This window comes from Anas platyrhynchos, chromosome 34 (assembly GCF_047663525.1).
Source record: "Anas platyrhynchos isolate ZD024472 breed Pekin duck chromosome 34, IASCAAS_PekinDuck_T2T, whole genome shotgun sequence".
Taxonomy (NCBI): domain Eukaryota; kingdom Metazoa; phylum Chordata; class Aves; order Anseriformes; family Anatidae; genus Anas; species Anas platyrhynchos.
The window spans coordinates 1,779,375-1,794,834 of record NC_092622.1 but is presented as its reverse complement, the minus strand read 5'-3'; positions in this window follow the sequence as shown (position 1 = coordinate 1,794,834).

The following is a 15,460-nucleotide window of genomic DNA, read 5'->3' as shown; positions in this document are numbered from 1 at the left end:
CTGGGACGCTAACGAGTAGATGCTCTTAATTCAGGATTTGGGTTTTCTCCTGGAATAAAGGTGATCTGAGACCTTCTTTGGGCCAAACCTGGTGAAACCAGAGCCTGGACAGGCTTTGCGTGGAAGATGTGGGGAGAGGCAGCACAGAGGCACCGAGCTTTGCTCAAACACCCTCACCACAGAGGGATCACGAGCAGCAGAGGTGGTCACATCCCTGCAAGGTTTCATCCCCAGTCATGATGCTGTGGGGCCAAAACAACGACCCAGTGCTTGGCACAGACACGGTGCTTCCAGCAAGGGTCTGAGCCAATTCCTGCTCACCCTGCCCTGCCCTGAATGCAGGTTTAGGTCCCCTTTTAATTTACGAGTTATTTTATTATAACCTTTTAATACAGGCCTTTTAAATTTAAATCTATTTTCCCAGGCCTCTGGAAGCATCTGTGTTTGCACACCGGAGTGCGAGATGTGTGTGAACGTGTGCATGCATGTGTGCTTGCACACAGGACTGTGACACCTGTGCACACGTGTGCATGCACGTGTGTTTGCACACAGGTGATAGCTGCACACGCGTGTGCATGCACACGTGTGCACCCAGTGGCGTGTATGACACCTCTGCACGCAGCTGCTGGGCACTTTTGCACGCACAAGCGTGTGTTTGCCTGCTTGAGTGTGGCATCAGTGTGCACACACGCTTGGTGCACGTGCACATACCTGTGCATAGCAGTGGGCACGTATGCACACACACGTGTGACTGGTGTGCAAATACATCTGGCACATGTGTGTGCACATGTGATGCTGAGCAGCTCACAGTGGTGCTGAGCCCAGTGCAAGCACCCAGTGAAAGCCTGGGGGCTGTGGGGGGGTTGTTCAGCCCCAGCAGGGTGCAGTGGTCACAATTGTGCCCCCCCCCCTTGCACATGCACCAGGAGGGGGGCCAGGCTGGGTGCTGCGAGCCCCCCGGTGCCAGCCCCGTCTCCCCCCAAAAAGCTGCAATGAGGCCCCTCAGGGAGGGCTGGGGATGGTGCCCCCCCCTCTGGCAGCCCTGCGGGGGGGTTGGGGCTTTGTCTCCCTGCATATTTTACTGAAGGGCACCCAGAGGTCAGGCTTTATTGGAGAAAGGCCCAAGATCACCAGCAACGCTGGCCTGGCTTTATACTGGGGGGGGTGGCTTGGAGATGGTGAGGGGGGGCTCAGGTAAGAGGGGATGCTGCCCCCAACCCCTCTGGTGGGTTTGCTGATTGGGAAAAGGAGGTCTGGGGGCTCTGGGGGTTTGGGGAAGACCCCCGCTGGGTATGGGGGTGTCTGGGGAAGGCAGGCATTAATGGTGGGTTTTTGCACCGTGCATGGGGCTGGGGGGGGGATGCACTGGGTGTGCATTTTGGGGGGGCTTTTCAATGCACTTTAACTCTGGGGGGGGTCTGTGCTGGCTGTGCACCTTGCAGGGTGTGTGTTTCAGGGGCTCTGTGCCTGCTGTGCACCTTGGGGGGGGTAATTTTATTTTTTTGGGGGGGGGGGAAGCCTCTGCCTTTGGGGTGCGTGCTCTGCACGTGTGCCCCTGGCTGCACGTCACCCGCGTGCTGCCTGCATGCGCTGCTTTCGGGCACGGGGACAGGGACACCTTGGCCCTTTTTGCACCGTTTTTGGGGGAGGAAGGTCTGTGCAAAACCTTGGCTTTGTGCTAGTGCACGGCCAAAGCTCTGCAGCTGGTTTGGGGGATGCACGAGGGTTTTTTTTTTTGTATGTGGGGGTGCAATCGGGCACATTTTATCCAACAGGGGGGCTGCGGCCACGCGTGTGCGTGCGTGTTGGAGCCAGGGCTGGGACTTTGTGTGTGTGTGCGCACACGTAGGGGTGTGTTGCACACGTAGGGGTGTGTTGCACACTCAGGGGTGTACGTGCACGCAGGGGTGTGCATCCCGCAGCCGTGCATTAACCCAGGGAGCCCGCGGCAGGCACCGCAGAGGCAGAAACGCCATAAATCCACCTTTCAGCCCTTTTTATGGCCCAAATCCCCATTTCACACCGCCTTCCAGAAAACCCCATTTCCGACCCTTTCCCACCAAAGAGCCGCTGTGACTTGGTGTCCCCCCCACCCCCCCGCCGTGCCATCGCAGGTGACTCCACCGCAGGTTCGTGTCCCCTCGCCGCCTTTGAAGCCGTGCCCGGTGTTTACCTATAACTCTTAAAAAAAAGCCCTGCAAGCGCCAGCAGCCGCGATTCCCCCCCCGGGAGCTGTAGGAAAAGGCCTCGGCGGCTCTTGATTAAAAGTAACTTCAGTGGAAAAGCTGCTTCGCACTCAGTCGCTGCCGCTGGAGGCCGATGATCCCGCGCCGTGTGCAGGGAACGTGTGCGTGTGTAGCGTGTGCTGGCATGTGCGTGTGTCCTACACGCGTGTTGTCCCCTCGGGATGGCCCAGCCAGGCCACCAAGGGGCTGGGGTTTGTAAAAACGCAGAGGAAAATGGAAAATGAGCAGCGTTGGGTTGAAGGCACGGTCCTGGGGTGGTTCTGCATCCCCATCCTGAATTCCCAAGTTGAGGGATTTGGTTTTTGGAAAGGAAACGAACTCCAAAAGTTATAATAATAATAATAATAATAATAATAATAATAATAATAATAATAATAATAATAATAATAATAATAATAATAATAATAATAATAATAATAATAAAATAGGAGGGTGAAAAATAAAGGATTTTAGCCCCAAACCTCACCCCGCACCCTGTGCAGGAGGAGCAGGGACTCGAACCGGGCACGGGGCGGGGATCACGTGGGAGCCCCGGGGCCGGGGCGGGGGGAGAGGGGGGGTCCGGAGTGTGGAAAAGGCTGGGAGATATTTAAGGCACTCCAGGCAATTGCTCATTCGGCGGTGAGTTATTACAGAGCCGAGCCAAAGGTTATTAGAAAGGATAAGGGCAGCCATAAAACCAGCACAACTAGCATGCTTTTCCTATAGAGATTATCATTATTGGCTTATTAATACACGATAATTTTGAATTATACACTGCAATAAATAGAAAAGGCTTGACTCGGGGCTTTAAATATTTTATGAATCTCAAAGCGAACATTTTAAGGAGCACCATGTGGCTCCGACCCATCACACGGGCTCGGCTTCCTTCCCCCGTCCAAGTTCTTTTGCCTTCCCCCCCCCACCCCCCCCTCCCTTTTCCCCTAAATAATAAAATAGAAGTGGTTCTAAAGAGCGACCAGATTAAATTGGCAACATGTGAACGAGGAGGAGGCGTGTTCTGCCCAGCCGAAAATAACCGATTTGGGTCTTAAATGGATATTAAACTGCTCCGAGCGGCTCGGCGAGCCGGGAAGGGCTGAGGCAGCGGCTGCTGGGGCCGGGGCTTTTTTTTTTGTTTTTTTTTTTTTTGTTTTTCTTCTAAAATTTAGCTCGGCCACGAAGAGAGGGAGGAGAGAGGAGGGTGTCTTGAGCCGTGCTCCAAAGCCCGGGTTGCAAAGCGGGGAAAAATTGCGGGTCCCCACCCCTCCTTGGAGTAGTTTGGTGAGTTTTTTTAGTTGCCTTTTTTTTTTTTTTTTTTTCTTTTTTTTTTTCCCTCGGTGCAATGCGAGCAGCTTTCTGATTTTATATATATATATTAAAAAAAAAAAAAAGCTTGTATATATATATATAATATATAATAGAGCCGCAGTGATGTCCTGCTGATAAAAGGCACTTTCCGAAATGCCCCGAGAACCATAACTCTGCCAAGAAACCGAAGTTCATTTCCTAAAAAGCCAATAACAGCCACAATAAAAGCAAGGAGGAACCTACCCGGGCTTTGAATCCCGCTTCCAACCCTCCCTCCTCCGGTTCCTTTTTTTTTTTTTTTTCCTTTTCCCTCTGAAACGCATTTTTAGGGCCTCACGGAGCCCCTAAAACGACCCAAAACCCAACGGAGACGCCAACAAAACCGCCCCGGCTCTCAGCGTTCACCTACCGGCCCGCAGCGCTCAAGAAATACAATAATTCTAGCTAGCCAACTCTTCCCAAATCTTTGGAATTTGCACCCAAACTCCGGCGTCTTCGCCCCAGCCCGGCGGCTGCAAACCTGGCGGCGGCTCCGCGCCCCGATCTCCGCCGCAGGAAAACGCGGATTTCCCCAAATTGCTCCTTTTTTTTTGTTTTTGTTTTTTTTTCGCTGCGATTTGGATTTTTTTCTTTCTTTCTTCTTATTTATTCTTAATTTATTATTATTATTATTTTTTTTAAGCCGCAATCTCTTCCGGGGGCAGCGGGAATGCCTGCAGGAGGAAAAAAAAATAATAAAAAGCGCGCCGTGCTTTTCGCTGTGTAAATAGAAATTAAAAAATAATAATAATAAAAAAAGGATCGATTAAAACCCAAACCGTGCGGCCCCTCCGCGCAGCTCCGCTCCTTGCCCCGCGCCCCCCGAGCATCCCCAGTGGCTTTGGAGGGGGGGGTCCCGGCCGCTCCCCCCCCTCCCGAAGCTCCCCGGAGCTGCGCCGCGCTCCGCACCCGGGCTGCAAAATGCGACCCCCACCCCAGCGCTTCCCAGCCAGCATTTTCAGCCTGAAAAAAGGGAAAAAAAGAAAAAAAAAAAAGAAAGAAAGAAAGAAAAAAAGAAAGTTGCACGCACGGTTGTCGCCCTCCTCCAGCCCGGGTTGGTTTTTTTTTGTGTTTTTTTTTTTTTTTTTAAGGCTCCTTCAGGTAGTAAGCGGTGCATGGACTGGCTTTTTTTTCTCCCTTGTTTACAGCTACAGAAGGCAAAAGAGCCATAAATCTTGGGGCAGCCCACAGAGACAAGTACATTTGTATGCATCGTTAGAAGCAGCTAATACCTCAGCCCATTAGCAAAGCACGGCGAGCCGGAGTTTCCGGTGTACATTAACTTACAGTTAAATTCTGGAGGAAAGGGCACCGCGAATTAACATAAACCAGATCCATCATATTGTTTGTCATCTCCGAGCAGCCAAGCGGGGCGCACGGGAGAAGGGGACGCGGGTGGGGGCAACTTTCCTCGTGGCTGGGGCCGAGCTGGGTGCTGGTTCCTTGGGTTTTATTTTAGTTTTTTGGCCCCAAAAGCAGGGGGGATGCTGAGCAGGGAAGGGTTGATTTTTGGGAAGGGGGGAATTTGGGTGTGGAAAGGAGCGAAACCATCCTTGGCGTGTGCGCAGGGACACGCGTGTGCACGGACACGCGTGGACACGGACACGTGTGAGCACGGACACGCGTGTCCCAAATAGCCACGGGGCTCGCCCAGGGCCCATCTGTATGCCGTGCACCACTCCCGGGGATTTCTTAATAGGCTTTTTATATATTTTTCTCTCGCCCATTTTCTTTCTCCCATTAGCGGATCGATGGCCCCTCCGCAAAAGAGACCTCTCCTCCAGATCCATTACGCCAGCTATTTCCTTTCGCTAATCAATGCTTTTTTCTCCTCCATCTCCCCTTCCACCCCTTTCCTTCCTCCCACCCCCCCACCTCCTCCTCTCCAAGCTACACCCCCCCCCTTCCCACCCCAGCACCCCAAAAAATCCCCAACCCCACCCCACTGAGGGGCTCAGAGGCTTCATAATTCACCCTGGGAAGAGATTCATCCCCCTCCCTCCTCTTCCTCTCACCTCACCCAGATAATTTGAACTTTTGCTATCGGTATATTATTATTTTTTTTTTTTTTTGCATTCCCCCCCCCCTTCCTTTCCTCCTTCCTTCGCCCGCGAAAGCGTTAAAGGTAGGAGCCCGGCACCCGCATCCAACAGCAGGCTTTTGTAGGGCTGATTTATGGCTTCAATCTTGGTTCACCCAGAGTTCACGGGGATTTGCTGTTCCTGAGGGCTAAAAGATGGTCTCACTTGACAAGTGTGACTATTGGAAATGCCTCTCTCGCTCGCTCGCTCTCTCAACTGCTGCGTTTCGAGAGTGTAAAAGGCTTTCTAATTGAGAATGAGACTCGGGGGCTGCGCCCCCCCCTCATCCCCATTGCTTTGCTCTTCAAGCGCAGCCCGGATGGGGGGTCCTGGCTCCGCGCAGGTACCGATGGTAGGAGATGGGGTGCAAAAATCCCCCCAAATCCCCCCCAAATAATGGCTTTGGGCAAGGGCGACATCCCCCCAGCCCTATTTTCCAAGGGAATTCCAAATAAACCTACCCCCCAGCCCCGAATTCCTTCCGAGCCCCCGCCACCGTGGGTTTTAAACAAGTAAAATAGTTTATGGAAGGCATCGAGGTCTTAAACTCCCGCAGAAGCATCAACCATAAATTACTCGACGTGACTCGCTTCCCAATGCGTCTCCCACTGCTCGGGGCCAGATCCTGACGCCGTTTCCCCCCCCCTTACATTCCCCTGGAGCCCCCTTACATCCTCCCCCAGCCTCTTCTCCCCCCCCCTCAACCCGGCCTCATCCTCCTGCATCAGCCAAAATTTTGTGGTTCTTTTTTTTTTTATTTATTTTTATTTTTTCGGCGCCGTAAACGGGTTTGTGCAGCGAGCCCCCGCCCGCGCTGGGCTGTAGGATAACCCTTGTGGGAATGTTAATCAGATGCAAATTCGAGCCGCAGCTAATCGCTTTCTGGGCCAGCGCACGCGCGTGTGCATGCGTGTGCGCACACCCATGTGTGTGTGTGTGTGTGTGCGCACGTCTAATTTATGCTCCGAGCTAACGAAGCGGGCTCGGTGCCAAGCGGCGTGCAGGTGCGCGGCCACCTCGTTGGGTCCCCCCCCCCTTTATCTTGGGCCTGATGCAGGATGCACCCCCCCATTGCTGCCTGGGTCTGGTGGTTGGCACCCAGTGCAACAGCTGGGTCCCCGTGCGTGTTGTCCCCTCCATATGTGTGTGCTGCCTCTATATGTGCCTCCACGTGTATGTACCCCTATACGTGCCTCCATAGGTGTGTGCCCCCCTCTATATGTGCCTCCGTACGCATGTGCCCCTCTCTGTGCCTCTATCTGCACGTGCCTCTATACGTACATGGCCCTCTATGCATGTGCCTCTACATGTGTGTGCCTCCATGTATACGTGCCTCCATATATATGCGCCTCTATATGGACGTGCCTCTCTCTATACGTGCCTTTCTCTTCTATATGTGCCTCCGTATGCATACGCCTCCATGTGTATGTCTCTCTCTGTGTCTGTGTGTGCCTTTTTTTTCTATATGTGCCTTCGTATGTATGTCTCTCTCTGTATATGTGCCTTTTTCTTCTATATGTGCCTCCATATGTACATCTCTCTCTGTGTGTGCCTTTTTCTTCTATATGTGCCTCTATATGTACGTCTCTCTCTCTATATGTGCCTTTTTCTTCTCTACGTGCCTCCACATCTACGTGCCTCTCTCTACATGTGCCTTTCTCTTCTATATGTGCCTCCATACGTATGTGCCTCTCTCTATATGTGCCTTTTTCTTCTATATGTGCCTCCGTATGTACGTCTCTCTCTGTGTGCCTCTCTTCTATACGTGCCTTCATATATACACACCTCTGTGTGTGCCTTTTTCTTCTATATGTGCCTCTATATGAACATCTCTCTCTATATATGTGCCTTTCTCTTCTATATGTGCCTTTTTCTTCTCTATGTGCCTCCATATGTATGAGTCTATCTCTAGATGTGCCTTTCTCTTCTATATGTGCCTCCATACGTACGTGCCTCTATATACACATGACCCTCTATATACGTGCCTCCATATCTACGCGTCTCTCTCTATATGTGCCTGCCCCTATACGTGCCTCCATACGTATCTACACCTATAGAGCTGCATGTGCTGCTCCTGTGAGCTGTGGGGGGGGGGTGTGGGGGGTGATTTCTGGGGATGGAGCCACAGATGTGGGGGGGGGTCTGTATGTCCCCGTTTCCAGATGCCTGTAATTCTGTAGGGCCCTGTTTCTATACTTTTTCTATATTTTTTCTCTATGTTTTAATATTTTTTCTGTTTTCCTTACCCTCCTTGTGGGCCGTATGGATGTGCAGCCGCAGAGGGGGCTGGGTTGGGCCCCCCAGGCAGTGTCACCCATCAGGGATGTCACCCTGCCGAGGGTGCTGCTCGGGTGGGCTCACCTATGGGTGTGAAGGAGGGTGGGGGTCCCCTTGCTCACCCCCTGAGCCCACCCAGGGCCCCCCAGCTCAGACCCCATGGTCACCCATCCCCTCCCATCCCCTCCCCATACCCCCCATCACTCAGCATCTCCTGTAGGTCCCCTATAGACCTCCTATAGGTCTCCTATAGGCCTCCTATAGCTTTTCTCTCTGCATTTTGGCAACATTTGGGATATGTCATTGAGGTCCTGGAAGGTTCCTGCTCCTAGGGACCCCAGACCCTAAAGCACCCACAGCCCCGGGGCACGGCGATGCTGCCTTGCGCCCCATCCTCAGCACCCTCCCCAGCCCCGCAACCCCCCCGGCATCACCACCAAAACGCCCGGCTCCCCCTGCGACGCCTCCCGTGGTTTCTTAACCTCCCTTAATTTCCTTAAAACAACGCTCGCCTGGGCTGGAGGCGAGCTTTAATCCCGGCTCCGAGCCCTGGGCATAACTCCTGCATCTCAATTCGTGAGGTGGCAGGCATTATATTTTGCTGTCACTTTGGTTAGCTGCGTATTAAAGAAGGCACGGTGGGACGGCGAGATGGATGGGGAGAGGTGGCAATAAAGAAAGAAAGGAGGAAGGAAAAGCAGGAGGGAGAGGAAGAGCAGCCCCAGGTCTGGGGGGGGGGGGCTCAGCATCCCGACCCATCTTTGGTGAGCTCTGGTGTTTTTCCCAAAAAATAAGGGGTTTAAATCAGCAGGGGAGCCCCTGGGGTGGCTCAGCCCCCAGCCCCAGAGATTTGATGGCGTGTCCTGTGCCTGGGGGGGAGCTGGCGAGGGTCTGCCTGGGGGGAGGCCTCCTGCTATGGGAACGGGGCTGGGAAAATTGCTGTGGCCCTATTATGTCATTTAAGAGAACCCCATCGCTGTGCACTCAACAGCATAGCGATTTTGGCAGGTTGAAGCTGGGCGAGACGTGGCCACGGGCAGCAGCGCCGGCTTCCCACCTTGCTCCATCCCTTTTGGGGACAGGAATTGGGGCAGGTTTGGGGGCAGCTCTGCAGTGCTACCCCCCCTGCCCACCTCCATCCCCCCCCCGGATGCAGCTATTCGGAAAGGGAAGCCAAAATCTGGCATCGGCACCATGCTGGAGCAAAAGGGAGAGAAACGAGCAGGTTTGGGATGCTTTGCAAAAATCGCTTGTGGGTCCCATTTTTTTTTTATTATTCTTTTTTTTTTTTTTTTTTCTGTCTTTGGAGGGTGGGGGCCCCTTGCAGCCCCCCCCAAAGCCGTGTTGTGCTGCACCCACTCCGCCGGCGCCTCCCCTCTTCCTCCCCGTGGGTTATTGTTTCCTAAGCAAATAGAGATGTAAATATACGGCAGCTCCCAGGCGGCTTTGACCTGGCAGCACGTTGCAATTCTCGCTGCCATTTACGCGTCCTCGTCGCACTTATTTATTTTTATTAAAATAGTTTAAAAAAAAAAAAAAAAAGAATCAACCAAAAAAAAAAAAAAACCAACAAAAAAACGAACAACAACAACAAAAAATCCCACCCCAAACAAACAAAAGAACCAACAAGCCAAGGAGGAGAGGAACCTCTGGCTCTCCAAGCTGCTGGGAATAAAGTGTATTTTCTTTTTTTCCAGGAGGCTCTCTGGGCTGCTTTCTCGGCGAACACTGCTCTCTTGTTCTTAGAATCACTTTGCCATCTTGTGGCTCTCGGGAAGGAGGGGCCTCACCCTGCGCTCACCCCCATTAATCACCCGGACAGCCCTCGCTTGGCGAGGCCTCTCACCCTTTTCATCTCCCGGTTTGTATGCAGCCGCCCGCCCGCTCCAGCCCCGCACAATGCCGCCTCCTCCCCGCGCCTGCATCCCGCTCCTGAGCACCCAGGAGCATCCGCATCCCGCATCCCACATCTCCCATCCCTCATCCTGCATCCCGCATCCCACATCTCCCATCCCTCATCCCATATCCCTCATCCCACATCCTGCATCCACATCCCACATCTCTCATCCCACATCTCTCATCCCACATCCCTCATCCCGCATCCATATCCCACATCCTGCACCCTGCACAGGGACAAGGATGCAGTTTCCAAATCTATTTTATTGCCCCCCTCATGGCCTCCGAGATGATTTACCCCGCATTGCAATGAGCCGGTTATTATTCCATTCGGGGGAGGACTTCATCCTCTTGGGTGCCAAACTTTGGGGTGCAAGCGGGTGGCTGGCACCACGCTCAGAAACAATGTCCCAGTCCCCTTCAAGGAACCTGGTGCAAGCAAGAGCAACCACCGCAAGGGTGAAAAATGAGGAGAGAAAGTGCAAATCCCGTCCAATTGCAGATTCGGTGCATTTTTCTCTCCTTTAGGAGATGAGCATTCATCTCCCGTGCGTGTCGGAGTACGGATGAGGGCTAAATGCTACCAGACGTGTGTGCACATGCCCTGGCGTGGTGCAGAGGTGTGTTTTCCCTTATGCAGGTGCTTTCCTAATTCGGGAGCACACCCATGCGTATATTTAGGGTGGCTCTGTGCAAGGGACAGATCTGCATCCCTCCTGCTTGCCAAAGCCAAAACCCCAGCCGGGGGGGTGGGGGGGGGACGAGCACCCTGCTTGCTGCCGTGAAATGCCGGCACCCCGGAGGAGCCGGGAGCTCGCCGGCTGCTCAAGCGCGCCCGGAAAATGGCTGCTGTAAGCGAATTACAACTCCATTCCGGGAATTAAATCACAACTCGGCGCTAACTCAATTGCACCTCGTACGGCGGAAAGGTCAAGCGGGACTCGCGCTCGCGGCGTTCCAGTAATGAGAGCTTCCAGGCAGCCTCGCCCCGCGCTAACGAGACGAGTGGGGCCGCCCCAGCTCCTTCCCCTCCTGGGCTTCTTCCCGCAGCCCTCAGGAGGGTGCAGGAGGCCCCTTGCACACCCTTGCACGCTTGAGGTGAAGGGCAGGTGGCTTTGCGCAGGCGTGCAACGTGCGGCTTTGCACGGATTTAATGCAGCAGTGAATTTGCAGCCAAAAAGGTGGGAGCAGGCTGGGGTGATAGATACATTTTGGTGCAAAGCATCGCCCTGGTTCACCATGCTGGGCACAACCAGGAGCGGATTTCTCGTGATGCAGAGCGCAGGAGCCCGGTGGGAGCCGGGGTGGGCAGCGTGGTTTGGCCTCGTTGCTACACCAGGGCGCATGGCCCAGCCGTTTGCCTTCATCATTATTAGATTGGAAATGCCCCGGGGACCGGCTGCCCCCAGCACGCTGGAAATCCCCAGCTGGAAACCCGCTCACCCCCGCTCCAGCCACGGGTGCATGGAGCAAGAGACGCTGCCTTGAACGCTCCGCGGCGCGCCAGCAGCCCTCTCCCAGCGCCGCGCGAGAACAATGGACAATAAATAAATAAACACCCGCTTTTTTTTTTTTTTTTAACCCGAAATCCTCCCCGTGCATTAGCATGCAAGGCGCTCGGTGCCGCTGCGTGACCTTTCTTTGCACCGGCTTCTGGGGAGGAGCGCGGCGCGGCGGCGGGCTGCGAGCGGAGGGGATTGCGATGCAGATTCTAATTTTGCGATTACTGTCACAAAGCCATTTGTCACCCGCCCCGGGGAGACTCCGCGGACGTCAGCCCTCTGATGCTTCTTATTGCTGGCCTAATCTTTACAGATTGAATTAAGATTGGGGGACTTTATCAGCGGATGGCGCTGGGTGAAGGGTTAGGCGCGGATTTCATTTGTTGGGCGATGGGAGGACTGGAGGCCTCCACCCCACCGAGCCGAAAAGGGAAAACCGACCCCAAAACCAACACCACCGACACCACCAAAACCCACCTATTACCGTGTAATCAAATCGCCTTTGAGACGTTTTTCGGAATAAAGCAAGATGGATGTTGCGTCCGTCCCCCCGTCTGCAGAGCAGAGGCGATCGCCCTCCATCCAGATATTAATTCTCCTATTAAATTAAATAACGCGAAGGGTTGTGCTGCTTTCATTAAGCATCGTGGGCGAACGAGCTCCCTGCAGCCTCCGTCTCCCCGTCTCCCGCTCCTCCGAGCAGCGCACTAATTAGCAACAGGCAGCAGAAATGCTCGTCTGCCTCCCCTTCTCGCGCTTATTAATCGCTGCGAGTAATAAATAGACTTCTGGGGCTCGAGGCGGGGACGTGGGTGCCGGCGGCCCTGCGAGCGCGGTGCAGCGCCCGCTGCTGCCCCTTGTGCCTTGGGCACCTTTTGGGGTGCCCTTCCAAAAAGGCAGGGGATGGATGTCATCACCTCCTGCTGCTTTAGGGGAACGACTGCCCCAGACAAGGTGAATGCGTCCTGCTAATGAGGTTGGGATTGGTAATTGCAGGTGGCGGTGCTCGGTCAGGGTTTGAGCCACCGATACATCCCTCCTGCGGTGTCCATGGGAGGGATGCTTTGGGATGGCGATGTAGGAGCCTCGGTGCATCCCTGGCCTTGGCGGAGGTCATTTTGGGTATAAACCCCTCATCGTGGCTCACCCAGGCTCCCTCTGGAGTCGGTGGAGAGAATCGGCACAAATCAGGAATTTCCAGGAAAACACCCCAAAGTGACCCAACCCCTTCCCACGGAGGGAGCTGGTGTCAGATGCAATTCCAGCTGGAAGGGGAATGTTCAAAAACACGTCCCAAGGGATTGCACGGAGCCAGATAATGCAAATTCTCTGCTCACCCCAAAACAGAGGGCTCGCAACCGGCCCCCTCCATCCCCATCACCCACCACCGTGTCGCCGCGGCCCTGCCGAGAGGTGAGAGCTCGTTAAACGGCGACAGCCTCCTTGGTCGTGCTCATCTGCCTGGCCTTCACTAGGAAGAGATTGATTTAAAACCTCGAGCTGGGAGCCCGAGATCCTTTCTAAAAAAGCCTTGCTGCTCATTATGGTAATTGGTTTTGCTCGCTCCGCTGGCAAGCCCCGGTAAGGAGCTCACGGCCCTGGCTCGCCCCTGCCCTGCGCTCGAGGACTCAGCCCTGCTCGAGGATTATTGAGTTTCACGCTGACGTGCTTGGGTTTAGGAGAGCTCAACTATTTTCCACACTTTTTCTCGCCCTGGAAAAGCAGGGGTTTGGTTACAGCAGCGTGGGAAGCGCCGTGCTGAATTTATCCCCCCTCCTCCCTGCTTGTGCTCATCCTTTTAATGCGCCCTGGCTTTGCATGTCAACGCTGCTGATTCCAGGGCTTTGCCTGAGCATTTGGGGTGCTCACGTCTGCTGGCTTTTCCGTTCCAAAACCCAAGTTCCCCTTGAAAATTTCGTAGTGAAAAAAAAAAAAAAAAAGAAAAAAAGAGGTGGCTTCATCCCAGTTTGCCACAAAAACAGACCCAACCCAGGGGATTTTGGCAGGACTTTGGTGTGCTCCATCCCGTACGTTTTTAGGAGAGGACTCCTTCCAAGCTCAGTTTTTTGGGCTTAAAAGCCCAGCCCTTTGCACTCAGCCCTTGGTATTAATGGTGCTGGGTGGGCTGCCCTTTATGTTATGGGATGCTCCACGGCTCCGGATGAGCTTCTCGGAGCCGGCAGCCCCCGGCAGCTTCCCGGTACAGCTTTGTGGGCCCTATAAAACCATCAGCCTCCCCCTGCAAACAAAGCCGGTGCTGGGGGGAGGCAGGGCTGGGAGGGAGGGAGGTCGGTGTCTGGTTTGTGCCGTGCTCAGCCCGGGGGTGGGATGCTCTCCCCGGCTCCCGGTTGCTCGCTCCCTTGCGATGCGTTGCCCGTCCTCTTCCCAAAGGCAACGGGGGGAAGAGGGGCAGCTGCAGGAAGCCATTTGCTGCATCCCGTAAGCCGCGGGGGGCGGCGGGGAATTGCCCATGCCGAGGGAGATGCTTTTCTCCCTCCCTGAGCCGAGACGAGAAGCTCGCGGACCTGCGGGCGTCTACGGTAAAGAGAGATGGATCCTGACCGAAACGCCGGGGGAGCGGCAGTAAATTACCTTCCATTGACTGAGGAGCACTTTCATCCCTACCAAAGTGCACTTTGCATGCATTTTGCATGCACTTCAGATGCACTTTAAATTAATGCACTTTCAACCCAAACCCTTAGTTAATTCAGATTTGCTTTCCTCCATGTTCCCTATCAGGTGCATCCCCAGGACAGGACCCAACCTGAGGCCCCCCCAAAAGCTGGCAGAAGGGCCTCCAGGTTGGCTTCATCCCAAATCCCATGGCTACAAAGGCAGCGTCTGGCCTCCCCCTTCTGTCCCCCTTCTGTCCCCCTTCTGGGGAGAGGTGAGCGCTTGCTTGCTCATCCTCCAAAGGGATGCTCAGGACCCAACCTGGAGTACTCCACCTTTCTCCATTGACTTTGGGAGGAGATGAGGCAACTGATCCATGCCAATATTTTCTATTTGAGGAAAGAAAATCCACCACTAGTGCTGGAAAAAAAAAAAAATGTTCTGTCCTCCCCTTGCTTCTGTCCACCCTTTTTTCAATGAGCAATGCCCAACCTGCGTGGATGTGGTGCCAAGCAAGCTCCAACAGCCCTCTGGTGTGATGGGGATTTGCTGAGCTAATTTTCACCTTTTTCACCCAATCTGCTCATTCTTTAGCCACGTGCAAGGTCACAGCAGGGAGACAGCAAGCCTACCAGCCTCCACCACCCCAAAGCTTGCTCTACACCAGCCCCATCTGCAGGCTGTGGGACAGCAAGGTGCTCTGCTCTCAGCCATCTCCACGTTGCCTCCCGAAGGGAAATAATTTACTTAGCTACCATCCTGCTGACTTTCTGCTGTATTGATCCATTGCCAATTGGCTGTTCTGCAAGAGAAATGAAGCCGGCAGCCACAGGCTTAGCTGTTAATGCGTCAGTGGACTCTGAAAGGACAAAGTCAAGGGGATGTGTTCTTCTGAGAAGGCTTGCCAGGCTCTTTTTGGCAGGAGGTGAGGACATTTGGGGCTCGGTTGCTCCATGGTCTCGGGTGGGCTGTCAGAAGTGTGGACAAGCCTCTTGGTCGGTGATTCATTGGCCTTTCCAATCACTCCCTGCTTGCACAAGCAGCCGTGGTATCGCGAAGGCTGGGAGGCAGCCATGGTCCTTGTACTGCCTGCATTCAGAATATTTGATCATTTTATATTATGATCACTTCATATTATGATATTTCATAACATAATAAATAATATTCTTCAGTTGTGTGGGCACTTTTCATCTGCGTCACATTAGTCATTTAATAGATGTGCCTGAATTGGGAACTTCATGCCCCAAATCCTCTCTACGGTCAATGGAGAGAGACAAGCACCTTCAGGACTTAATTGAAGTGCTCATCGCAAATCCACCAGGAATCCTGCACCGGGAAAGGGAAACCTCCAAATCAGTGCCCAAAATCCATCTCGTCTCCTTCCATTGACCCCACAGGAAGGGAACATTTGGCTAAACCCAACGCTGGTTGGGTGGTGAAGCCGGACGGATCCTGTCCTTTAAGCAAGCAGCTGAACCTCAGCCTCAGCATCCCCTGGAAGGACGAACGAGCTCGT